Source organism: Pristiophorus japonicus, chromosome 32, assembly GCF_044704955.1.
Source record: "Pristiophorus japonicus isolate sPriJap1 chromosome 32, sPriJap1.hap1, whole genome shotgun sequence".
NCBI lineage: Eukaryota > Metazoa > Chordata > Chondrichthyes > Pristiophoridae > Pristiophorus > Pristiophorus japonicus.
The window spans coordinates 5,418,529-5,427,895 of NC_092008.1; positions in this window are offsets into that span (position 1 = coordinate 5,418,529).

Consider the following 9,367-nt stretch of genomic DNA (forward strand, 5'->3'; position numbering starts at 1 on the left):
ACTCCAGCAGAACAGGAATCATACAGCAGGTCCCAGTAAATCTCACACTGTCCATCAGAACAGGAATCACACAGCAGGTCCCAGTAAATCACACACTGTCCATCAGAACAGGAATCAAACAGCAGGTCCCAGTAAAGCACACACTGTCCATCAGAACAGGGATCATACAGCAGGTCCCAGTAAATCACACTCTAGCAGAACAGAAATCATACAGCAGGCCCCAGTAAATCACACTCCAACAGAACAGGAATCATATAGCAGGCCGCTGTAAATCACACTCCAGCAGAACAGGAATCATACAGCAGGTCCCGGTAAATCACACTCCAGCAGAACAGGAATCACACAGCAGGTCCCAGGAAATCACACACTGTCCAGCAGAACAGGAATCATACAGCAGGTCCCAGTAAATCACACACTGTCCATTAGAACAGGAATCACACAGCAGGTCCCAGTAAATCACACACTGTCCAGCAGAACAGGAATCATACAGCAGGTCCCAGTAAATCATACACTGTCCATCAGAAAAGGAATCTTACAGCAGGTTCCAGTAAATCACACACTGTCCAGCAGAACAGGAATCATACAGCAGGTCCCAGTAAATCACACACTGTCCATCAGAACAGGAATCATACAGCAGGTCCCAGTAAATCACACACTGTCCATCAGAACAGGAATCATGCAGCAGGTCATAGTAAATCTCACACTGTCCATCAGAATAGGAATCACACAGCAGGTCCCAGTAAATCACACACTGTCCATCAGAACAGGAATCAAAGAGCAGGTCCCAGTAAATCACACTGTCCATCAGAACAGGAATCATACAGCAGGCCCCAGTAAATCACACTCCAGCAGAACAGAAATCATACAGCAGGTCCCAGTAAATCACACACTATCCATCAGAACTGGAATCACACAGCAGGTCCCAGTAAATCACACACTGTCCATTAGAACAGGAATCAAACAACAGGTCCCAGTAAATAACACTGTCCATCAGAACAGGGATGATACAGCAGGTCCCAGTAAATCTCACACTGTCCATCAGAACAGGAATCACACAGCAGGTCCCAATAAATCACACACTGTCCATTAGAACAGGAATCATACAGCAGTTCGCTGTAAATCACACTGTCCATCAGAACAGGGATCATACAGCAGGTCCCAGTAAATCTCACACTGTCCAGCAGAACAGGAATCATACAGCAGGTCCCAGTAAATCACACACTGTCCATCAGAACAGGAATCATACAGCATGTCCCAGTAAATCACACACTGTCCATCAGAACAGGAATCATGCAGCAGGTCATAGTAAATCTCACACTGTCCATCAGAATAGGAATCATACAGCATGTCCCAGTAAATCTCACACTGTCCATCAGAACAGGAATCATGCAGCAGGTCATAGTAAATCTCACACTGTCCATCAGAATAGGAATCACACAGCAGGTCCCAGTAAATCACACACTGTCCATCAGAACAGGGATCATACAGCAGGTCCCAGTAAATCACATTCCAGCACAACAGGAATCACACAGCAGGTCCCAGTAAATCACACACTGTCCATCAGAACAGGAATCAAACAGCAGGTCCCAGTAAATCACACACTGTCCATCAGAACAGGAATCAAAGAGCAGGTCCCAGTAAATCACACTGTCCATCAGAACAGGAATCATACAGCAGGCCCCAGTAAATCACACTCCAGCAGAACAGAAATTATACAGCAGGTCCCAGTAAATCACACACTATCCATCAGAACAGGAATCACACAGCAGATCCCAGTAAATCACACACTGTCCATTAGAACAGGAATCAAACAACAGGTCCCAGTAAATAACAGTGTCCATCAGAACAGGGATGATACAGCAGGTCCCAGTAAATCTCACACTGTCCATCAGAACAGGAATCACACAGCAGGTCCCAATAAATCACACACTGTCCATTAGAACAGGAATCATACAGCAGTTCGCTGTAAATCACACTGTCCATCAGAACAGGGATCATACAGCAGGTCCCAGTAAATCTCACACTGTCCAGCAGAACAGGAATCATACAGCAGGTCCCAGTAAATCACACACTGTCCATCAGAACAGGAATCATACAGCATGTCCCAGTAAATCACACACTGTCCATTAGAATAGGAATCATACAGCAGGCCCCAGTAAATCACACTCCAGCAGAACAGGAATCATACAGCAGGTCCCAGTAAATCACACACTGTGCATTAGAACAGGAATTATACAGCAGTTCCCAGTAAATCACACACTGTCCATCAGAACAGGAATCACACAGCAGGTCCCAGTAAATCACACACTGTCCATCAGAACAGGGATCATGCAGCAGGTCTCAGTAAATCACAATGTCCATCAGAACAGGAATCATACAGCAGGTCCCAGTAAATCTCACACTGTCCATCAGAACAGGAATCATACAGCAGTTCCCAGTAAATCACACACTGTCCATCAGAACAGGAATCATACAGCAGGTCCCAGTAAATCACACACTGTCCATCAGAATCGGAATCACACAGCAGGTCCCAGTAAATCACACTGTCAATCAGAACAGGAATCATACGCAAGAACATAAGAAATAGGAGCAGGTGTCGGCCATTTGGCCCCTCGAGCCTGCTCCGCCAATTAATAATATCGTGGCTGATCTAATCATGGACTCAGCTCCACTTCCCTGCCCGCTCCCCATAACCCTTCACTCCCCTATTGCTCAAAAATCTGTCTATCTCCGCATTAAATATATTCAATGACCCAGCCTCCACAGCACTCTGGTGAAGAGAATTTCATAGATTTACAACCCTGAGAAAATAAATTTCTCCTCAACTCAGTTTTAAATGGGCGGCCCCTTATTCTGAGATGATGTCCCCTAGTTTTAGTTTCCCCTATTTGGAAATATCCTCTCTGCATCCATTTTGCTGAGCTCCCTCATAATCTTATGTGTCGATAAGATCACCTCTCATTCTTCTGAACTCTGATGAGTCTAGGCTCAACCTATCTTCTTAAGTCAACCCCCTCATCTCCGGAATCAATCTAATGAACATTCTTTGAACTGTCTCCAATGCAAGTATATCCTTTCTTAAATATGGAAACCAAAGCTGTACGCAGTACTCTAGGTGTGACCTCACCAATACCATGTACAGTTGTAGCAGGACTTACCTGCTTTTATACTCTAACCCTTCTCAATAAAGGCCAAGATTCCTTTTGCCTTCCTGATTATTGCTGTACCTGCACACGAACCTTTTGTGTTTCATGCACCAGGACTCTCAATTTTTCTCCAATTAAAAAATAATTTGCTTTTCTATTTTTACCAAAGTGGACCTCACATTTTGCCATATTATACACCCATCTGCCAAATTTTTGCCCACTCGCTTGGCCTGTCTATATACCTTTGCAGATTTTTTGTGTCCTCACAATTTGCTTTCAGATCCATCTTTGAATCATGAGCAAACTTGGCTACATTACACGGAGTCCCTTCATCCAAGTTATTAATGTAAATTGTAAATAGCTGAGGCCCCAGCACTGATTCCCTGCGGCACCCCACTAGTTACTGTTTGTCAACCCATTTATCCCGACTCTCTGTTTTCTGTTCGTTCGGCAATCCTCTATCCATGCTAATATATTACCCCCAACCCTGTGAGCGTTTATCTTGTGCAGTAACCTTTTATGTGACACCTTATCGAATGCCTTCTGGAAATCCAAATGCACCACATCCACTGGTTCCCCTTTATACAGCAGGTCCCAGTAAATCACACACTGTCCAGCAGAACAGGAATCAAACAGCAGGTCCCAGTAAATCACACACTGTCCATCAGAACAGGAATCATACAGCAGGTCCCAGTAAATCACACTCCAGCAGAACAGGAATCATACAGCAGGTCCCAGTAAATCACACTCCAGCAGAACAGGAATCACACAGCAGGTCCCAGTAAATCACACACTGTCCATCAGAACAGGAATCATACAGCAGGACCCAGTAAATCACACTGTCCATCAGAACAGGAATCACACAGCAGGTCCCAGTAAATCATTACTGGAGACCAGATCCTCCAGGAAGCACTTTATCTTGAATATGTTGTGTATTAATCAATAATAGTACTCACAGCCTATCTGCCCCCGTCTGATTGTTTAAGAAGCGGTAAGCAAAATGAACAGGATAATGAGCGAGATACAGTTACCAGCGCTCAGTCAGTGATCAGCGACTCAGTGATTTTCTTCATTTCTTAGCATTGGGTTTGAATCTAGCTTGAGTGAATGGGAATGTGTGCTGCTGTGACACTCCTCCCTCAGTCAGGGTCGACAGTCTCCACCCGCTGTACCCCCTCCGACATAACACTGGGAATCTGTACTGGACGGAGAGTGTGATAGATAGCATAATGGTACAGACACGGAGCAGGAATAGAGTTTAGGACAGACAGACTAGGTGAAAATCTCCACATTTCTGCATTACGGCTTATGCAAAAGTCAAAATACAATTGATAGCGTGAGAATTTAATGAATTTGCCCCGTATCAATAGCTTCAGTTGATAAACTGCATAGAATAACAACATTTAATGGACAGAAACAGGCCATTTGGCCTAACTGGCCCACACGAGCCTCCTCCCATCCTACCTCAGGGACCCCCTCAGCATAATCCTTCAATTCCTTTCTCACATATACTTATCTAGCTTCCCCTTAAATGTATCTATGCTATTCGCCTCAAGCACAGTGGTAGTGTGTTCTGCATTCTCACTATTACCTGGGTACAGAAGTTTCTTCTGAATTCCCAACTGGATTTATTCGTGACTGTCTTATATTGTGGGCCCCTAGTTTTGGTCTCCCGCACAAGTGGAAACATCTTGTCTAAGTCCGCCCAATTAAACCCCTTCATAATTTTGAAGACTTCTATCTGGACACCCCTCAGCCTTCTCTTCTCTTGAGAAAAGTGCCCAAGTCTGTTCATTCATTTCTGCAAGTTAACTGGTGTCCTTTCTGAACAAGCTTAATTTCCGTTGGGCTGATGAGATCGGTTTAACTCCCTTACTTTGTTAGTTTAAGAACGCAAGAATGAGGAGCAGCAGTAGGCCAGACGGCCCTTCGAGACTGCTCCGCCATTCAATAAGATCATGGCTGATCTTCCATCTCAACTCCACTTTCCCGCCTGAACCCCATTTCCCTTGATTCCCCTGGACTCCAAAAATCTATCTTCTTATTAAGCGGTCCCTCGTATCAGGGATGACTTGCTTCCACGCCAAAAAGAGATGAGTTCACAGGTGTTTCGATGAAGGACCTGATATTCCCTGTCCCGAACTACATGTTGAAGGGTGGAAGATGCCTGTGTGTGGATTGTTTTAACGTGGGGTGACCGTTGCACACCAGCCACCACACGGGCTTGACAGAGCTGGGTCTTGGTCCAGTGGCAAGTTAACCAGGACGACTGGAGACCAGCTCTGCTGCACGGACCGAGTGCGCGCACGTATCGCACACAGTGTGGGCTGGGCCCCATGCTGCCCCTCGCCTCTTCTGGCCCCGAACTCTCGCCTCTCCTGGGCCCCGATCACATCGCTCCACGATCACTCGCCGTTCCTTCGTCCCGACCTCGCCGCTCCTGCTTTACCTGCCCACGCTCCAATCACCGACCTGGACCTTGGTGACATCCAATCAACCCGCCCTCTTCACTGCTCCCTGAAGTGCTATGCCGCCACGCTGCTCCAGTGGCCTCTGGCCTTTTATGGCCCCGACCTGCCGCTGGTGTTTCCTCGCAGGAAATCTATTGATCCCCACCTTGAATATATGCAACGACTCAACATCCACAGCCCTTTGGGGTCGAGAATTCCAAAGATTCACAACCCTCTTGAGTGAAGAAATTCCTCCTCATCTCAGTCTTAAATGTCCGAGCCCTTATCCTGAGACTGTGCCCCTCCTTGTTCTAGACTGTCTAGCCAGGGGGGAAACAACCTCTCAGCACAGAAACATAGAAAATAGGTGCAGGAGTAGGCCATTCGACCCTTTGAGCCTGCACCACCATTCAATAAGATCATGGCTGATCATTCACCTCAGTACCCCTTTCCTGCTTTCTCTCCATACCCCTTGATCCCTTTAGCCGTAAGGGCCATATCTAACTCCCGCTTGAATATACCCAATGAACTGGCATCAACAACTCTTTGCGGTAGGGAATTCCACAGGTTAACAACTCTGAGTGAAGAAGTTTCTCTTCATCTCAGTCTGAAATGGCTTACCCCTTATCCTTAAACTGTGTCCCCTGGTTCTGGACTGCCCCAACATCGGGAACATTCTTTCTGCATCTAACCTGTCCAGTCCCGTCAGAATTTTATGTGTTTCCATGAGATCCCTCTCATCCTTCTAAACTCCAATGAATACAGGCCCAGTCGATCCAGTCTCTCCTCATCTGTCAGTCCTGCCATCCCTGGAATCAGTCTGGTGAACCTTCGCTGCACTCCCTCAATAGCAAGAACGTCCTTCCTCAGATTAGGAGACCAAAACTGAACAATATTCCAGGTGAGTCCTCACCAAGGCCTTGTACAACTGCAGTGAGACCTCCCAGCTCCTATACTCAAATCCCCTCGCTATGAAGGCCAACATACCATTTGCCGCCTTCACCGCCTGCTGTACCTGCATGCCAACTTTCAATGACTGATGTACCATGACACCCAGGTCTTGTTGCACCTTCCCTTTTCCTAATCTGCCGCAATTCAGATTATATTCTGCCTTCGTGTTTTTGCCCCCAAAGTGGATAACCTTACACTTATCCACATTGTACTGCTTCTGCCATACATTTGCCCACTCACCTAACCTGTCTAAGTCACCCTGCAGCCTCTTAGCGTCCTCCTCACAGCTCTCACCGCCACCCAACTTAGTGTCATCTGCAAACTTGGAGATATTACACTCAATTCCTTCATCTAAATCATGAATGTATATTGTAAAGAGCTGGGGTCCCAGCACTGAACCTTGCGGCACCCCACTAGTCACTGCCTGCCATTCTGAGAAGGACCCGTTTATCCCGACTCTCTGCTTCCTGTCTGCCAACCAGTTCTCTATCCACGTCAGTACATTACCCCCAATACCATGTGCTTTAATTTTGCACATCAATCTCTTGTGTGGGAACTTGTCAAAAGCCTTTTGTAAGTCCAAATACACCACATCCACTGGTTCTTCCTTGTCCACTCTACTAGTTACATCCTCAAAAAATTCCAGAAGATTTGTCAAGCATGATTTCATAAATCCATGTTGACTTGGACCGATCTTGACACTGCTTTCCAAATGCGCTGTTATTTCATCTTTAATAATTGATTCCAACATTTTCCCCACTACTGATGTCAGGCTAGCCGGTCTATAATTACCCGTTTTCTCTCTCACTCCTTTTTTAAAAAAGTGGTGGTACATTAGCTACCCTCCAGTCCATAGGAACTGATCCAGAGTCGATAGACTGTTGGAAAATGATCACCAATGCATCCACTATTTCTAGGGCCACTCCCTTAAGTACTCTGGGATGCAGACTATCAGGCCCTGGGGATTTATAGGCCTTCAATCCCATCAATTTCCCTAACACAATTTCCCGCCTAATAAGGATATCCTTCAGTTCCTCCTTCTCACTAGACCCTCGGTCCCCTCGTACTTCCGGAAGGTTAATTGTGTCTTCCATCATGAAGACAGAACCAAAGTATTTGTTCAGTTGGTCTGCCATTTCTTTGTTCACCATTATAAATTCACCTGAATCTGACTGTAAGGGACCGACGTTTGTTTTCACTAATCTTTTTCTCTTCACATATCTATAGAAGCTTTTGCAGTCAGTTTTTATGTTCCCGGCAAGCTTCCTCTCATACTCTATTTCCCCCCTCCTAATAGAAACATAGAAAATAGGTGCAGGAGCAGGCCATTCAGCCCTTCTAGCCTGCACCGCCATTCAATGAGTTCATGGCTGAACATGAAACTTCTGTACCCCATTCCTGCTTTCTCGCCATACCCCTTGATCCCCCGAGGAGTAAGGACTTCATCTAACTCCCTTTTGAATATATTTAGTGAATTGGCCTCAACTACTTTCTGTGGTAGAGAATTCCACAGGTTCACCACTCTCTGGGTGAAGAAGTTTCTCCTCATCTCGGTCCTAAATGGTTTACCCCTTATCCTCAGACTGTGACCCCTGGTTCTGGACTTCCCCAACATTGGGAACATTCTTCCTGCATCTAACCTGTCTAAACCCGTCAGAATTTTAAACGTTTCTATGAGGTCCCCTCTCATTCTTCTGAACTCCAGTGAATACAAGCCCAGTTGATCCAGTCTTTCTTGATAGGTCAGTCCCACCATCCCGGGAATCAATCTGGTGAATCTTCGCTGCACTCCCTCAATAGCAAGAATGTCCTTCAAGTTAGGAGACCAAAACTGTACACAATACTCCAGGTGTGGCCTCACCAAGGCCCTGTACAACTGTAGCAACACCTCCCTGCCCCTGTACTTAAATCCCCTCGCTATGAAGGCCAACATGCCATTTGCTTTCTTAACCGCCTGCTGTACCTGCATGCCAACCTTCAATGACTGATGTACCATGACACCCAGGTCTCGTTGCACCTTCCCTTTTCCTAATCTGTCACCATTCAGATAATAGTCTGTCTCTCTGTTTTTACCACCAAAGTGGATAACCTCACATTTATCCACATTATACTTCATCTGCCATGCATTTGCCCACTCACCCAACCTATCCAAGTCACTCTGCAGCCTCATAGCATCCTCCTCGCAGCTCACACTGCCACCCAACTTAGTGTCATCCGCAAATTTGGAGATACTACATTTAATCCCCTCGTCTAAATCATCAATGTACAATGTAAACAGCTGGGGTCCCAGCACAGAACCTTGCGGTACCCCACTAGTCACTGCCTGCCATTCTGAAAAGTACCCATTTACTCCTACTCTTTGCTTCTTGTCTGACAACCAGTTCTCAATCCACGTCAGCATACTACCCCCAATCCCATGTGCTTTAACTTTGCACATTAATCTCTTGTGTGGGACCTTGTCGAAAGCCTTCTGAAAGTCCAAATATACCACATCAACTGGTTCTCCTTTGTCCACTTTACTGGAAACATCCTCAAAAAATTCCAGAAGATTTGTCAAGCATGATTTCCCTTTCACAAATCCATGCTGACTTGGACCTGTCATGTCACCATTTTCCAAATGCGCTGCTATGACATCCTTAATAATTGATTCCATCATTTTACCCACTACTGAGGTCAGGCTGACCGGTCTATAATTCCCTGTTTTCTCTCTCCCTCCTTTTTTAAAAAGTGGGGTTACATTGGCTACCCTCCACTCGATAGGAACTGATCCAGAGTCAATGGAATGTTGGAAAATGACTGTCAATGCATCCGCTATTTCCA